The sequence below is a fragment of the Ursus maritimus genome, unplaced genomic scaffold (genome assembly GCF_017311325.1).
Source record: "Ursus maritimus isolate PB19 unplaced genomic scaffold, ASM1731132v1 scaffold_2, whole genome shotgun sequence".
In the NCBI taxonomy this organism is placed as follows: Eukaryota; Metazoa; Chordata; class Mammalia; order Carnivora; family Ursidae; genus Ursus; species Ursus maritimus.
In genome coordinates, this window is record NW_024424452.1 from 98,186,304 (window position 1) to 98,204,762 (window position 18,459).

At 39.5% G+C, this 18,459-nt stretch overlaps 1 protein-coding gene across 2 annotated transcripts in view; it reads left to right on the top strand.

Annotated features, from left to right (window-relative positions):
- The window catches only part of NEK7 (NIMA related kinase 7), a 154,742-nt gene continuing 136,283 nt past the window's right edge, over positions 1-18,459 (top strand). For both annotated transcript variants that reach the window (XM_040636413.1, XM_040636414.1), the window contains exon 1: positions 1-54. The gene's annotated coding sequence lies outside the window, so the exon portion shown is untranslated. The remainder of the gene's footprint in view (positions 55-18,459) is intronic.

Genomic DNA, 18,459 nt, shown 5'->3' on the forward strand with positions numbered 1-18,459 from the left:
CCGCCCGCCCCGGGTCCCTCGCGGGCAGGAGAACGGAAAACTCCCAACTTCCTGGTGAGTGGCTGCCGGGGTCTCGGGCGCCCGGGTTGGGCGAGCCCGGCCGGGTGGGGCTGCCTGCGGGAGCCGGGCGGGGAAGGGGAGGCCGGGAGGGTGCGGGGCGGCCTCCAGGATACCCCCGCCGGGGGAGGTGGGGCGGGGCGCGCCGCGCTCGAGTTGGGTGGGGGTTTCGGTCCTATTCGTTGCAGTGGCGGGAACGGGCGGCAGGAACTTGCTGCCTGGCACGGGCTTTGGTGACCCGAGGCCGCCGTGGGCGCAGCGGTAACTAAGAAACTCCGCGGCTACCGCGGCGGCGGCAACAGGTCTTTGGTTTCAGGACCCGAAGAACTTAGGCGAAGTCCCGCCTCCCACCCCCCGGCTGCTGCTCATTGGCGGCGTCGGTTATTTATCCCTCACGGATTGGTTAGGTCCAGCTGTCAGGATTCGGCAGCAAGCCAGACTTCAGAGGAGTGAAGTTCACTGGAGAGAGTGGGTGGTGGGAGCCGTGCAGCTAAGGGAGAAGCTGAAGTGGCTTGAGAAGTACGGGGAGGATGGCCGACCTGTTGGAGAACGGGCTTTCGTGGGACCCTGTCAGGATTAGCAAATGTGACAAAGATTTCAAGGCAATAGAGATGGTGATGGTGGCAATGGAAAATAAATTCATTGAGAATTGAGGCTAAAGTTCAGAGAGACGAAGGGGATCCCAAAAAAGAAAAATAAGAAGACCACATTGTCCTAGGACAGTGTCAGGAAGCAACACAACCTAGAGGATGCTGCAGTGAGATCTAAAGAACTCTTGTTACCTCTTTACTGTGTACTGCAGGCCTTGGGAGATGATGTGTCAAACACATAAATCATGCTCTCTCATAGCTGTAGTCCTTTACCTTTGTTAGGGGTAAATACTAAAAATATACTTATTTTACAGTAGGTTATCTCCCATCCTTGAGCAGTTCTGATGAGGGAACTGAAAGTCTGAAAACATTACAGAAACGAAATGATTTTCCTCCTCTGACTACTGAGCATAAGGATGCTGTTGAAGGAATTGAATGCGCATAGTTTGTAGAGCGTTGTGTACCTATCATAACTAAAGCCATTGTTTCTAATTCTTCTTCCAAAGTGTTTGTAGTTTCAAGAAGTATGCACACTCCCTGTAGGCAACAGCGGTGTGTCTTGTCAGGTTCCTTTACAGGATAAAGTACAAAATGCGTGTGTGGTAAATCTGTATAGGAGCTTGAGCTGTTGCGGGTGTGGTCGAAGAATGGCACAGTGTTAGGGACAACCGGACAGAACACTGAAAACGGTGGATAATTCAACAAGAGATTGATTAACCCTGTAATACTTCGTGGCAACTCTTACTGAGTGGACACCGAGTGTTTTAGGCTTTAATACTTGGCGAAGGCCAGCGCACTTAAAACAGTTAACAGAAAATTTAAGCAATTATATCATTGCCAGAGGAAGGAATCCTCTGCTACCCTCGGGAGATCCAGTCCACAGCTTGCTTCACTCCTAAAACCGCAGCATCTTTCTGTTTGGTCCTAGACTGGGAGCTTGCTGGGGCGGGGAAGAGATGTTGGAGCTTTGAAAAATTGCCGCGTGGAGGAGTCAAACGGGCAGAAACCGTATAGGGACGTTGAGAGGAGGGCCCGCAAAATAAAAAGGAGAAGGAACCCCTAGTGGACACTGGCCGCTTTTTCTGGGGTGGGGAATCCCGCGACCCTCGGAGAAATGCGGGTCTGCAATTGTGCTCTCAGCCGGCGGGCCCCGCCCTCTGCAGCACTGACGGCCTCCGCAGCCAATGAGCGGCGAGGACTCCGCGGTTTCTTTGGTTGGGAGGGCGGGTACTTCCTACCTCGGCCTGGGTTTGGGAGAGGGAAAGTTCCTCCTCTAAGGATGTCTGCTGGTGGACGAACTTTAGTGTGAGGGATGGGAAATAAATACGTAAAAATAAAGGGGAGAAGTTCCAGTTTCTTCTGACTCCTCGTGCACGTCTTGTTTCATAATTGAGCTACATTTTGAACTCATCACTTTATCTGAAACTTTTATAGGTGATGAAAAACGAAGGTGGTCAGGAAACTAAATGTCCAGATGGACTGATGGAGTTTTATTCTCAAGTTATCTGTAAACGAAAACCAAGGGATGTCAGAATCTAATTGTTAAGCTTTGGGAATCTCGCCACGGTTAAAAATCTTTATCAATTTAAAAAGTAAAGAGCGTAACTTGAATGCAGATTTATTCTATACTTGAAACTACTATTTAGGTTTATTTATGAAGATCCTACCTGTAGCACCCTCCATTCCTTTTCCCACTTAACATATTTTCCTGGCTGGACAATTTCAAGAGCTCTTTTCCAGCCCCATAAAACAGCACTTACTCCAAGGATGAGGAAAGCACGTCTGGTATGATGGCAGCATACTGGTGGAGGAGGGGAGATTTAGGGCCAGTATAATAACATACCCAAATAATAAAAATGAAAATTGTCGTTTTAAATGACCGAAACCACAGTTTAGTTTAAGTAAGTATTTAAACTCATACTTCCCTATCCTTCCTCTTCCTGGTGGTTACAGTAGACAATTTTGGGCTCTCATTTATCGCCATAATTTAGGTATTCTTTTCTTCTCATCTCTTGTACCTTTACTGAAATGTAGATTTCTTTTTTTCACTTAAAGATGTGGTGTGAGATTTCATTAGTGACTTTTCTGGAACCAAACTGTCTCATGTTTTAAAATGTATCTCTGTGATGTTACTAACGTAGCCACCATTCGGGGTATCTGGACAGGAGAAAATAGTGATTACTTAAATGCAATTTTGGAAAAGAACTTGCTTAATTAGATAATTAGTTGCAAAATTCCTTTCAGGTTTTGTGTCCTTTGATTTTTTTTTTTAAATAGACCTTGGTATTTAAAAAATTTGGAGTGTAGCTGCAGTTGCACAAAGCTGCAGTCTGTCCACATTCCTGGTGTCCTTCAATTAAAATATTTGTCCCTGCAGGTATTTGCTCTAGTTAGTACAGTGTGCATAATACATGGTAGTATACTTAGTATAATACTTGAGGGTGTCTTGGAAATGACATATATGATTATTGTTTGCTCTGAATTACTTTATCAACAATTACTTTACGGACAGTTCCATAAATAGATAGCTAGATGTTTTAAGAAGTGTTTCTTCATACTTTTGATTGTTTCAATTTAATTCCTCCTTCCCTCATTTTTATAGGGAATATGGGTGAATAAATTTGGTTATGTAATTGTAATGAATTATATCTATTTGCAGTAGAAAAATTTTAAATATATGTAAAGCTAATATAGAACAATTCACTCTTAGAGTTATAAAGCTTCTAAACTGCTGATTCCTCTGTTGGTGACTAATAGTTTGATTTTCTCTGTATGATATGTTATATATCTATATAAAATATTTTTTTCATTTGATGAAAACACTGAAAGAATGTTTCATGGTTTTTAATGAGTGGTGAGAATGAGAAGGACAAATGATCGTGAAGCATTTCTTAATTTTCTTGTGCAGGAAAACTTTTTTTAACCTTTGTCAAAATAACTGCTCTGCCATACTGTTCATATAATGTGCTTACAATGAGCTGCTTTGTAATAGCTATCCAAGGTGTTAATCAAAACAGTGTATAAATGAATGGAACTTATTTAATTGGTCTGTAAAATTTTAGAAATACATGTTTTCTGTTACTTAATGAAAGTAGACTTTTCTGTAAATCTTGCCACTGGTCTTCTGTTGATAATCAGTATAAGTAAGTAGTTAAAGGTAATTTTTTCATTCCAGGCTGCTTTTGTATAGAACAGGGGTTTGTAAACTTTCTCTGTAAAGGGCCAGATAGTAAATATTTCTGGCTTTGTGAGCCATGTGGTCTCTATCCTTGTAGTCATGGCCAGTACCTGAACAGTGTGTTCCAATAAAGCTTTATTTATACAGATAGGTTGGAGGCCCACCCCAGCCCTAAAAGATAATACCAGAGATCTAAATATGATTCTGGGCCATTGATACTTGACTTGATGTGCATTTTCCACATCAGTATTTTGTAGCCTTTTTTGTTTCTTGAACTCATAACCCTGAGATCAAGACCCAAACTGAGATCAAGACCTGAGCCGAGATGAAGAGTTGGAGGCTTAACCAACTGAGCCCCTGTGCCCCTGGCCTTTTTTGGTTTTAGACATTTGTGACAATCTCTTGATCTTTCCCAATCCCTTCAGGGTAGTGCCCACTTACTCATATCTCAATTTTGTGTTTCATCTCAGAGACTTCATAAGTATATGAACCTCTTTTAGGTTTATCTACCTTTTCAGTGTTTTCTGCCATTCTTTGCTCCTTGGGGATCCCACACCCATCCTGTGACATTGAATGATTGTGTACCTGTCCAGCTTCTTCCATACTAAACCAAGATCATATATTTAATCTTTGCTTGATTGACAGATAACACTTTAATATAAATGTATTTTGGTGTGTTTCTTTTTAATTCATAGTTTTCATTTTAAACCTATTGGAATGGCCACCTTTGTTGCTTTTAGAAAGAGTTTCTGACATGAGCAACAGGGTGGGCAGATTTTTTTTTTTAGGAAAAAAATTGACTTAGTCTCTTCTGGAAGACTTTTCCCCCAGTTTTAAAAAAAAATACTGGAAAGGGCCTGTGTTTGTGGGAGGGCCTGCAGTCAGGGTGTGCGTAGCCTGGGGATGTGTGGGGTACCTCCTCCTTTTGTTTGAAGAATTGGCTGTAGGCTGACCTGGGTGCAGCTACTGAGAAGCCTGAGAACAGAATGGAAAATGCAGTCCCTTTGACATCACTCAGTAGAGTTTTCGTGGCCCTAGCCAGGAGGGGTTCTGGGTGTGCCAGAATATTTGTCTCTCAGTGAGGTCAGGTAGTGCCTGGGGTTTTCAGAGCTACCAGCCTAGTTGCCACCAGCTACAACGAGCCTCTTTATCAGACCCTGCTGCACAAATACCATTTTCTGTGTTTACCATGAGAAAGACTAAGCCCAGGTTTGTCTTATTGGTTGAGTTGCTTGATTTGTTGGGACTATAGTTTTTTCCAGCTCATGAGATTGCTTTGAGGAATAAATGAAAACATCTTTGTGAAAATCCGATGGTAGGCTCTAAGTGTTAGTTTCATTTCACCTATTTCTGTTTTTAGGATGTTCAGCGGTAGGAAACGCATCTGCTGTTCTCAGTTTTTCTGGTGACAGGCCTGTTGCCCATTCTGCTTGGGCCCAGTTTTGTCTGATCAGGTTCCTGCCTAGCTCTACTGCCATTTCTACCTTCTCTGCTTGAATTCTTCTTTCTCTTTGCCCTGTGATTTCCATATTCATAATGTAGTGGTTCCCATGTTTGAGTTCATGTTTTTATGTTTTTTGGAGTATGGGGAGAAGGCGTTAATCCTTGGTTCCTCAGGCAGGAAAAAACACAAGAGGCTTAGGGGGGTTATATCCTGGACAGTAAAAAATAGGAGCTGCAAAAGATCCTTAAATACTGACTTTAAAATGGCAAAATTAAAAATATTCTTTCTAGTAGTTTTACAGTTTTACTTTTTTTTTAATCATTAGACTATTTCCCTCATAGTCTTACATTTACTTGGCAGATTAATATAATTTTTGTTGTGGTTGTAACCATAACAAAGCCACATATCCTCTACTACATTATGATGGGGAAAATTGAATAGGTGTGTTTAGAAAATTTATTGTATTTCTAAAAGGTAAGGAATTGCAAATCTTGTATTGTTTTTTATATCTAAGAGGTAGACTATATAGTAAAATAATGTGATATATTTGCATACTATCATAAAGATACCCAAAACTGGACCATAGGTAATTTTTTTTAGGCAAATGGCAGGACCTTATCCAAACAATTTATTTCCAGGCATTATTTGTTATTTAACAAATACAAGTAAATTGAAAGATAGACAGGAAGAATGTTTATTGATGGATTGAATTTATGGGGAAAAAACTGATGTTTTATTCTCAGTTTCTTATGGCAGCCTACAAATTAACTTCTTTTGTTTTCTTTACAGTCCTTGGTGTTAGAACACACTAAGAATAGTACAGTGGCAGGGAATGTATTCAGTGAAAACTGGCATTTTTTAACATCTTCAACATATATTTCTTTTTTTTTAATTTTTTAAATTTTTTTTTAAAGATTTTATTTATTTATTTGACAGAGATAGAGACAGCCAGCGAGAGAGGGAACACAAGCAGGGGGAGTGGGAGAGGAAGAAGCAGGCTCATAGCGGAGGAGCCTGATGTGGGGCTCGATCCCATAACGCCGGGATCACGCCCTGAGCCGAAGGCAGACGCTCAACCGCTGTGCCACCCAGGCGCCTCTCAACATATATTTCAAGTAAAGTTTTAATATAGTTTCTACATTTGATAAATATTTTCATTGTCGAGTGGCATGTTGTTTTCAACTTTGCTTTATCATTTTATGACCTTGAGTGTTTAAAACACTAGCTCTTGATAAAGAGTTGTATTTTATTAAGCAGTTCTCCTATGCCGTAATCATTCTCTTTGCTTTTATAAAGGAATTTATTACGTTGTATTTAATAGTACTTGCCGGTTTCGGGGCATGGGGTTGGGGTGGAGTTCCCGCTTCAGCGAAGTTTCCAGATATCAGGCCACCAAGGGGGTTGCTGCCTCCACGATCATAAGCTGCCAGTGTGAGAGTACACAGTCGCTATCCTAATGAAGACACAGCCACTATAAGGAAGATGCTGCTATTTTGGCATCCCCAGAACCATTCTCTGACTGCCGTGGTCCGGGAAATGGATTCTCTGGGTGCTGGCTGTACTAATTTCCTAGGGCTGCCCCAACAAATTGCCACAAACAGTGGCTTTATACACCATAATTTTATTCTTCCATAGTTCCGAAGGCCAGAAATTAGAAATCATGGTGTCCACATGGCCATGCTGTCTTTGAAGGCTCTAGGGAGAATGTATTCCATGCCCTTTCTCTTAGCTTGTGGTGGTGGTGGTATTCCTTGACGTGACATTTATCACTTCAATCTCTGCTTCTGTCACTTGGTGTTCTTCCTGTGTGTCTCAGTATGCGTCTCTCCTCTTCCTTTAAGGACAGCAGTCACTCTTACACTTAAAGTTTAATAAGCTAAATCTATACTTTTTCTTTCAAATTCTTTAGCATTCAGATTATGGATTTCTGATCTTTCTGTTCTGAACAGAATATTTTAGGATTGTGCAGAAGTTATACCTAAGAGATGAAGGCACCCAAGTTATCCTTGCACGTGTGTAATCTGCAGTTAGTATTCTTTTTTAAAAAGATTTTATTCATTTATTTTAGAGTGCGTGTGTGCACATGAATGGGGGGAGGGGCAGCAGGCGAAGGAGAGAATCTCAAGCAGACTCCCCACTGAGTGCAGAGCCTGATGTGGGGCTCAATGCATGGCTTTATCTTACAACCCTGAGATCATGACTTGAGCTGAAATCAAGAGTCGGCTGCTCAACCAGCTGAGCCCCCCAGGCACCCCTGCCATTAGTATTCTATTGTTACCACAAAACAGCTGTTCCAAACTCAACTTTTCCGTTCACCATTATCTTGTAGTTTCCCTCAGGAGACCTAAGTGTATGATTCACTAAATCAGCTATTTTCAAAACTGGAAGGAAACTAATAAATTATCTAAACTGACCTTTTCATTTATTGTGAGAATAAACTAAAACCCAAGGATGTAAATTTGCTAATCCACACTCTGCTGGATTCTGTAACAGTCAGTATCGCCTTGTGTCACTTTTGTAATGTTTTTGATAGTAGGCAGAGTGATTTCTTCTTTTTTTCATTTCTCCCGAATTAGCAGACTCTTGCTCTGTTCATGGTACATGCTCAATAAAGACTTGCTGATGGAGTGATGACAGTATACCTCTGATTGCCCATATCAGGGCCTTGATTTAAGTCAGCAAATGTTTGAGTACCTGATTGTGCAGGGGTGAAATATTTCTTTTGCCTCTAGAATGAGAAACAGTAGGGTGTGTTGCTATATCCTCACTATTTAATAGGATCCAAGTGGGACAAGAAATTAACATTATGGAAGCCAGTCCCAGGAAGGAGCACTTAGCTAGAGGCAGTTCATAGGATAGTAAAGGCTAAAAGTTCATGAGTGGTTGTGTGGTCAATATTTGATAAATACATATTTCATCGTATTAGATACCTTGACTCATAAGAGCCAGCCTTCATGTTGTTTGTCATTTTGGTATATTGAAAATAACTTGTGTGCCCCCATTGCTTTCTGTATATATGCCTGAAATGTTTGGCAATGCCACCACCCAGTTTCTCCCTCTAATATCTTCTTGCTATTTGGAGATCATGTTTGGTTCTTCTGTTTCCTTTACTTCTGTAGCCATGCCTCTCTCTTAGAAACTGGTTCTCAATTTATTATATACATTCCCTGTTTCAGTGAAAATTCTGCTTTACAAAGTAGAATGATTAGAGATTAATCAACTGAATCCTGAAATAATTATTTAATGATTCCTTGAAATAGTTATATCTATTTGTACATTGAAGATGATTTACAAAATTTGTGTAGCTGTTCAAGAATATACGGGTGACGGGGCGCCTGGGTGGCACAGCGGTTAAGCGTCTGCCTTTGGCTCAGGGCGTGATCCCGGCGTTCTGGGATCAAGCCCCACATCAGGCTCCTCCGCTGGGAGCTTGCTTCTTTCTCTCCCACTCCCCCTGCTTGTGTTCCCTCTCTCACTGGCTGTCTCTATCTCTGTCGAATAAATAAATAAAATCTTTAAAAAAAAAAAAAAAAGAATATACGGGTGGCTTTTTTGCTACCACCAAGATAGGTTGTATTTTCAAAGCATTTGTCCTATTACTTTGTTTCTCAAACTGTGGTCCTCAGAATGTCTGTGTCAGAGATTCTGATAAGTATGAGCATTGGCATTTAAAACAAGTACCCTAGGGACGCCTGGCTGGATCATCGGTAGAACATGTAACTCTTGCTCTCAGGGTTGTAAGTGTGAGCCCCATGTTGGGTGTAGAGATTGCTTAAAAATAAAATCTTAAAAAAAAATGCAAACAAGTACCCCAGATGATTTTTATAATAAACACAGATTTGGAAAGCCACTGGTCTGTGATGGGAACCTACATTTAAAATAAGTACCGCAGGTGATTCTAATGCAGGTGTTCCTCAGGCCACACTAAGAAAGCCACGTGGCCTTTTAAAAAAATAATTTTTATTAAAAAAAATATTTAGGAGGGCATGTGTTGGGATGGGCACTCAGTGTTAGACGCAATAATGAATTGTTGAACGCTCCAACAAAACTTATGATGTACTATATGCTGGCTAACAACACAATAAAAAAATATTTATTTGTAATGAGAGTCCATTTCTACTGCTAACATTTCTGGCCTGGGGTGTGTAGCCCTTTGGAGCAGTTTATATCTAATAATTAGACTCTTCCAGCATGTGTAACCTGTGTCTCAGCTCAAACGGGGGATAGGTGTTATTGAAATGATGGTTATAAATCAATTAAAGTCATTTAGATAAATTGTAAATATTTTATAAGCAACAACTGAAGTAATAACAGAAGAGAAAATTCCACTTCAAGCAAGTAAAAGACAATAATACATCTAAGTGTTAGTTTTCGTTCTATCCCAACAAATGGTCCCTTGTTAATGTACTGCTTATAGTGTATGCTGTTCTCACCATTTTTGGCATTTCTACACTATTTCTCTCAGTTAGGTGTGAAAACTTACCACTTCCCTTACCTCTGAGATGGTTTGCTTTTTGCTTAAGGCTAAAAGCCCTTTGCCTGCACCTAGAGATTTTGCTTCTAGTCACCATTACCTTACTTCTACCTGTAGTTCTAAGTCTTGTTTCTGGGCTTGGCTGTACCAAGCTTTTATGTCTTGCATATCTAGCCATGCTGGAAAGTATTCAAGAACATCATGATGAGTAACCTGTTCCTTTTTCCATGACTGTCTAATTTCCATTGATAACAAGTGTCTGGTACTTGAGTCGCTTTTAACTTCCCTCCTTGTCATTAGATACAGATCTTTGCACGCAAGCTGTGTTCTTTATTCAAGAAAGCCTCTTTGGTCCTTCATTCATTCATTTAAGGTATGCTTGGTCATTTAAAAACTACTTTCTATCAGTGTTTTTCTTAACACATTTTTCTTAATTTGGAGTTCATCAGATCAGTTCAGGCCCTTGTTGTTTATGACCATTTCTACCCCCATCTTTTTTTCATATAATAAGAGGAGGCAGCTTGATAAAGAAGGTAATGAAGTCCTGGATTAAGTCCAGGTTCATTTTTATATCTCCTCAAATGCCAAGCACAGAGTCCAGCTCATAGTGTGAGCTGAATTAATATTTACAGAACTCAGTTTAAGAGTTGAGTGTCTGGCCTAGGAGAGAGCATTGGTAATGTGATGAATCGTTCAGATAATAAAATGGACCCTGGACTGTAACAACGCAGTGATGATGTTGACTTAGGGTATATGTTGGGACCGTTGTCTCCCGGTTTGTGGTCCCAGATAAGGCAGTGCTACTACCATTCCTAGGCCTTTTTTGGTCATGTGTTGTGTTGTCATCTTTTGAATGTCAGTATTTCCACAGTAAGACATGAATGCCTGTTTTTCTTTTATTGTGAACTTTGTGGGGTATTTGCCTGTGCTGTTCAGAACATGATCTAGTGGGTTGGATAGGGTTTGATGTTAAACTTAGTTTCACAATGAGGTGAGGTTTCTCTGAACTTGGAAGACATACATGCCTGAAAGCTGAGGGGCAGACAGACCATTTGATCTCTGGGGATCTCCAGCATTTGTAAGATGAATGATTCTGTGATTCTGTTCACTTTATGGTTCTTCTTTTTCCATTTGTTCTTTATTGTTCTCCCCATTTTCCTACTGGGTCTCACCAATTCATGGGTTGAAGAAAGAGAAATTTGGGGGTTGTTGGTAGGTAGCTGGGAGTAATAAAAAAGTAATCTAAATAAAGATCTAGCTTTATGCTTTTAAAAATATTTCAGTTTTTATTAATCACAGACTATGGAAGCACAGGGAAGATCAAATGCTGCATCATATTGCCTGGCTTAACTATTTTTAATGGCTCTACATTGGAACCTCTGCTTTCAGTCTGACCCTGACCTATCTTTCTAGATTCACTTCTTTATACTCTACTGTATTTCAGTCATCCATTTACCTTCTTTTTTTTGGGGGGGGGGTTAAATTTTGTACCCTTTCCGGCTTCACTGCTTTATCTTTATGCTTGTCTCATTTCTTTTAATGCCTATTTTCTATGCTTCAGCTGTTCAGTCTCACTATATTAAAATAATCTTCATCCTTTAAGGCTTTGCCCTAGTATTAGAGACTATAAAGAAATTCTTGTGCTTCTTTAAGCCTTTAGTACCTATTGATTCTCCCTGTAGTTACTTGTCTTAGCTTCCTTCCTGGAATATAAGCTTCTGGAAGGTGTGAATCATGTCCTGTACATAGTTGCATTTCCTGCAGGGCCTAGAACCATTTTTGTCAGAACTAGCCATTCAGGGAATGACAGGTGACTGCCTCCCAGTGAGGATATGGGGCAGAAGGTCTGGGCAGATCTAGAGTGAAAGAATGTCCAGAACAATTGAGTAGTTGGTTTCAGGGAAGTCTGTGATGAGGGCCGCATGTCTCTGCAGGGCCCATAGGGCATAGTATGAGGAAGGTCTTACTATGTGATATAGATGAAGGTTGATCGGTAAGTGGTACGTGTTGGGATGTTCAGAGTTCTAGTTTGAGAGTCCGAGTTTGGTATCTGAATTCTGAATTTTAAGTTCTGGAAGATCTCAGAATAGGATGACATGGGAACCAGGACTAGGAAAAATGGATAGATATGCCAGACATGAATTTGGTGGAAACAAGAAGAGTTATGGAGTCAAGGCAGAGGTAAGTTGGCAGTTAGGTACAAGCTAGAGGCTCACACGACAAGAAACAAAGAGCTAAGTTCTTGATATTAGCACGTGAGGTTAAAACAGGACCAATAGTCAGATTAAATTGATTTGAGGCTGATTTACTAAGCCATTTACTAAGTATCGTTATATTTCCCTTCCTTAAAGGCAAGCCCCTTCCTAGTTCAAGTTCAGTGGCCTGGCTTTTTGTAAAGGGGTAGCAACGTCTCTCTGCCCAAAAAAGTGCTGACTATATATTTGCCAAATGAATCCTGTTTTGATATTCCGACAGTTCTCTCATGAGGAAAATACTGAACTGAGTTAAATAAAGAAGTAACTAGCTTACTACTGGAAATTTTTCCCCTCTTAAGAATAACTACTATTTGGGAATTGATGAAGGTTATCTCTTGATTTGTGGCCATTTGTGGCCTTTCTCTAACCTAGAGAAAGGTTGTTCCACTTCAAAATAGATAGATTTTTTTTTTTTAAAAAGATTTTATTTATTTATTCGACAGAGATAGAGACAGCCAGCGAGAAAGGGAACACAAGCAGGGGGAGTGGGAGAGGAAGAAGCAGGCTCACAGTGGAGGAGCCTGATGTGGGGCTCGATCCCATAACGCCAGGATCATGCCCTGAGCCGAAGGCAGACGCTTAACCATGGTGCCACCCAGGTGCCCCCAAAATAGATAGATTTTATTTGGTATCTTTTCATAGCTTTCATTGCTGAAGTTTAAAAGGACAATCACAGTGTCAATAATTATTTTTTATTTATTTTTATTTATTTATTTTTTTTTAAGATTTTATTTATCTGACAGAGATAGAGACAGCCAGCGAGAGAGGGAACACAAGCAGGGGGAGTGGGAGAGGAAGAAGCAGGCTCATAGCTGAAGAGCCTGATGTGGGGCTCGATCCCACAACGCCGGGATCATGCCCTGAGCCGAAGTCAGGCGCTTAACCGCTGTGCCACCCAGGCGCCCCCAAACTTCGTTTGTAATAGCAATAAAAGCTATAGTGCTTTGATACCTTTTTACCGGTTTTTAGGTGAACATAGATCAGGAGCTGGTGTCAGAATTGAATCAAGAGTCTTATAAAGGCGGCCCTAGGTAGATTTGTTAAAAAATGTATTCAGAAAATGTGTTAAGGGGTGTATGAAAAAATTAAGGTTAGACTTAAAATCCAGATTTTGGTGATAGTATAGTATACTTTAAATTTACTAAGGAAAAGTGTTATTTTGTTTTTTATAAACAGAGCCTTTCTTTTTTCCCCTTTTAAAATTTAGTATTGGGTTAAATTTACTTATGTATTTATGTCCTTAGTCAATCTGTTTATCCTCTTTTCAAAATTTATGTATTTTTTAAAAGAATGACCCTCAATACCTTCTACCCACTTCTAGGTTTGTTTTGTTTTGTTTTTTTCCTGGCTTAACATCCTTCACTTACTATCTTTGGAATAATTTCCAATCCCTTAGTCTCTTAAAAACAAGATTTGGACCTTGGCTCTTGCCTCTGCTGCCTCTGACGCTCCTGTCTTACTGTGCTACTTTGTGGCTCCTTTAGAGCTCCCTGCTTTAGTCGGGAATGTCCTCCCTCTTTTTTGCCTGGTTAAGCTCCCACACATTCTTTAGAACTCACTTCCGGTGTCTCCTTTGCAAAGCCTTGCTGACCTGACGGCCTGCTGCGGCATCTCTCTTGCCAGCTCTCTAGCAGTTCCCTGCGATGGTGTCTGTCAGAATACTTGCTTCCTTGTGCTCTAAGAGTCTGTTTCTTTCTGTCTCTCCCGGGAATAACTTGAGGGAACCAAATTGCCTGAATCCTTTTTGTATTCCCAGCAGCTGTAGTAGACACATTGGTTGTCCTCAAAAATTGACCCAGTGAAGGAGTTGGAGTAGATAAGAGAGAGGAGGGGTCTAGGATGGAGAGTCCACAGTTTTGGCAGGGGGCCTGAGTAGACGACAGTGTCATTTATCGCCAATTCTAGCACCTTTTTCTCCCTACCCTACTCACCCCCACCTTTGAGTAGCTGTGGCTTTTTATTGAAAAAAGATGAAATAAAGCAATTAGAGACTTAACTTTCTTGAGGATTCTTAGGACATTTTATTTATGCTTTGGTATTTGCTGCCTCATTGAGGGCAGGGGTGTATATAGATGGCTCTCTCTAAGTGTGAAGAGGAATAGTCTTCCTTTTTTATTGGCATATTTTCTAATTCTTTCGCAATTTTGATTCTCTTTATAGTCTTTAATAAGCAGTAGTATTCTGATCATGAGAGTTAGGAAGAACAAACTTTGTCCCAGTATGGTTTCAGAAGACTTCTCATGTTTTATCCACAATGTGTTTGCAGCTGGCCTTTACATGTCATTTTAGTGTTAAGATAATCATATAGGTCCTCTCATGCAGAGTACCTGCAAATCAGATGGCTATCAAATGGTATAAATTTCTACTTGTTGGCTAGGGAAAGTGAGAGTTGAAGTATTCTAAGATACAAGGGAATACGTTTTGCTTTAGCTACAGATAAAGTTGTCGTAGTCCCTAATGCTGATAAGAACAAAAAAGAAATCTTAACCAGATCAGCTTAAAATTCAGAGTCCTGTTGTTTAAGTAGAGAGTAGAGAATAACGTGTTCAGTTCTCATTGATGCTACATTCACCAAAACTAACTGAGTGTGGTGGGAGGAGGAGGCCTCTCCTGTTGAGTGTGGGCTGTTCGTGGGATATACAAGTAACCCCATCTAGGCAGTTGGTTATATGGAGCTTGAGCTCAGCAGCGAAGTCTGGCCTGGCGTAGAGCTCTGGTGTCATCAGTATAGAGGGCACAATGGGTTATGTGTGGTAGCAGGTGAGTCTGTTTTGAGAAGGTGTGTCGGGTCCTGTTCATCCTTGCTGACGTCAAAGAAGGGAAATAAATACTCAACAAATACTGAAAGAAACTAAAAGTTAACTCATCTGTTGCTGTCTGACTTTAGCTCTAAGTATACTATGTAAGGTATTTTCTTGAGAAGACCCAGATAATGCCATTTGCATCCTTAATAAAACTGCTTTTAAAGCCTCTTACTCTATGCTATCTTTCTAAGATTTTATCATTCTTTAGAGAAATGGATTTTCACAGATTCAGAAGGTTTCTAAAAATAAAATTTTAATAGAGCTCCTCAATTATAACTATTTTAAAGTGTGTTTGTAAGTCTACAATCACTATTAACTAGATTTTCAGTTTTTATTGTGAGTTATTTATATTTAAAGTCTGTCATATAAAATCCCAGATAGCTTCTGATGAATGAACATTATGTTTATTATTCTTACTGCTAATTTAAAATAGCAATCTTTATTCTTTGGATAGTATCTCCATAAAATCATAGTTTCACATAGTAAGTGTGCCAGAGAAAGTAGATTTGTTTGTAGTATCTGTTTGTGTATGTTAAAAGCCACACGCATACAGTTTGGCATGATTTTGTATTCTGTGAAAAAGAACAGGAGAGGAATTGCAGGATAGTGCAGGTCAGGATTGAAATAACTTGGCAGAGGCTAGTGAGAAAGTTTGCTTAGCAGCTGCCTTGGTTAACTTAGTATAATCCGTTCAAAAACTAGTTCAGTTCTGTGATCTCAAGAATAAAGTAGCAGCAACTGCATTTGGTTTCTTAGGCCAATTTTAAAGTATAAAATCTAACCATGATTTGCCTTATAAGTAAGTACATTGAGAAATATTTTTATTAAAAGTTAGGACAGTTTTGTGTCACATATGAGTGAATGGCTTTTATGTACTTGCTTTTTCTCCGCCTTTCTTAATTTTCTGTTAATTTTGTTTGCATTGGAAGTCTGTGCACAGTAAATAAAAGATGAAGAAAATCCAGAGATACATTTGTTTCTTTGCTTTCTTTTTTTTGAGTGGAGAGGAGGGTGGGCAGGAGGAGGGAAAAGGCAGGAGTTTTCCCAGAAGTAAAATAACACACTAGCTTTGTTTTGTTAAACATTGATTATGTCCTACTAACCTAATTATCCATTAGACAGACTCTGTTGTTACGACTAACTGAGATCTCAAGAACCTTGTGAGGGTCTAGGTGAGGGTTGAGTGAAAAAAGTTCACTGGAGAGAACATCAGAGGACCTGCACTGGGGTCGTTATTTTACTACTTCGTTCTAGTGTCAGTTTAGTTGTTTAGTTTTTAGGACCATCAAAAGAAATAATTGATAAATCTTTTTGAATCTATTTATGGTTACTATGAACTGTAGTATGTAAAGAAAAGAGGATTTTGGAAATTCAGGAATAAGTGCATAGAACAGTGTCTAAGAGAGTGGGTATGTGAAAAAACATGTATAAACAGCAATTAATAAGCTTTTAAAAATAAGGATAAAATGTAAAATCATGTGTTAATTCTGAAAAAATCTATTAAAATTTCCCTTTATTTAAATGAGAAGTGTTTTTAATTTTTTTGCGATGAGTTTTTGGTTAGTACTTTTTACAGACAAAAGTCTATTAAAACAGATGACCTTACAATAAATAATTCATAAAAATGGAAGCATTTCCAACTACTAGCCTGTATTCCATAGGGCCTTATCAGCTTTGTTATGGTAGAATTCACTACTATGAATTATTTAGTACAAGGAATTCAGTAGGATTTTTTATAATCAGGTTGGGAAGATGGGTCCAACCTATTTATCATAGCTCTTTATGTGTGTCAGTCTTTTGCCATGGATGGCATCGTTCGGTTGACATGATTTTTCTAGTGTTAACAGCTGAATGGTTAGCTTAGTAATCATGTGCTTTTGCCAGGGGTTAGTTGTTGCTATGTGAGTAACCGAATGACATGGCAGAAATATAAGGGAAAATTTATCGTCTTTGTAACGGCCTCCTTTGCCTACAGTTAAACTAAACAAATAGAAAGTCTATGAAAAGCTTTTTGGGCAAAGTTCTTTGAAATGACTGACTAGGGATCACTTGTCTTTTACATCCTCTTAGGAGTTTCTTCTGTGAAGATAAACGGAAAAGATAATACTGTTTTGCGTTTGTATACCACTTAACACTTTCGAGAAGCATTAATATTTTATTCTTCCAACAATTTGTTTGCCATAGAAAGCTCCCTGGATTTGTTACTCTAAGATAAGGATTTGAGACCTTGCTCTGTCGTCACATACTATGTGCTTATTATGAACCTCCGTTAGAGGGAAATAAACTGACACCTAGGGAGAATAGCTTGTTTTTAATTATTCAGAAGTGGAGTTGCTCATGTAAATTTGATTTAATTAGGTCCTGATTGTTAGACCTCTATTTTTGATAACTTTATTTTTTAAAATTTGATTATTCAACAAGTACTTATTAGACATTAATATGTACTGGAGGTAAAAGAAAAATGAGGAAGAAATAGATTCTGCCCTTAAGTAGTAATTGCTAGTGTAGTTAATGAGTAGGACCTCAGATGGACAGATAACTGATTCAGTAGAATACATTAAGACAAATATTTCAGAAGGTATTTTATAAAGGGCCACTGATTTAAAGATTTTAAAGATTTTAAAAAATTATTAGAGCGTACACACGAGAGAACACAGCAGGGGGAGAGGGAGAAGCAGATTCCCCCCTGAGCAGGGTGCCGAAGCTGGGCTCTGTCCCAGGACCCTGAGATCATGACCTGAGCCAAAGGCAGACACCTAACCAACTGAGCCACCCAGGCAAAGGGTCACTGATGATGAAGCAAGGTTGCCTGGGCAGACTAGCTGGGAAGAGTGCTATATCAGTAAGATAGCACAGCCTTTGTCAGAGGCAGATAGGTATGAAATAGCCTGGAAGTTGGAGGAAATATAAATGGTTATTAAGACCAGACTATAGGATTTATAAGAAGGAAAGCACTGGTAACCAAGAAGCAAGGCTAAGAAAAGTGTGTTTCATTCATTAAAGGGTTTTCAGCAGGAATATGCCATAATTAGATTTTCATTTTAGGTAGATCATTATGGTGAATATATAGAGTAGGAATTACATTACCAACGTCAGGCAAAATAGTTAATAGGTTATAATAGTAGAAAGAATCATGAGGGTTTGGGATAAGCAGAGAAACGTTCGGGAGGTAGAATGAATAGAGGACATGGAGGTGAGGGAGTAAGAGGGTCTGGTATGACCTAGGAACTATATGGGATGACTGGGTGGCAATGCCATTCACTAAGAAAGGGAATACAGTGTAGAATGGGTTGGAGATCTTCAAGATTTTAGACATTTCCGTTTTGGCAATCAGGCGGAAAGATCCAGGAGAGCTGGAAATGAGATTCTGGAGCTACTGGTTCATAAATCATCAGTGTGTAGGAGACAGGTTATGTGCCAGTTGAAAATGCAGGATTATTGATTTAAATAATCAAAGGAATATCATTAAAGGAAACCTAAGCAAGAGAATCAGCAGAATTGCTTATTGATCATAGAGCAGAATATGTATTTTGTGTAGAAATGAAAAAAGCAGATAAAAGAATATCCTATCATGTCCCTTATAGTGGTGATTCACATTGCTAGCTTGATTTATTTCAAGCTGGTACTAGATTAAGTAGTAGCAAATACATACACACT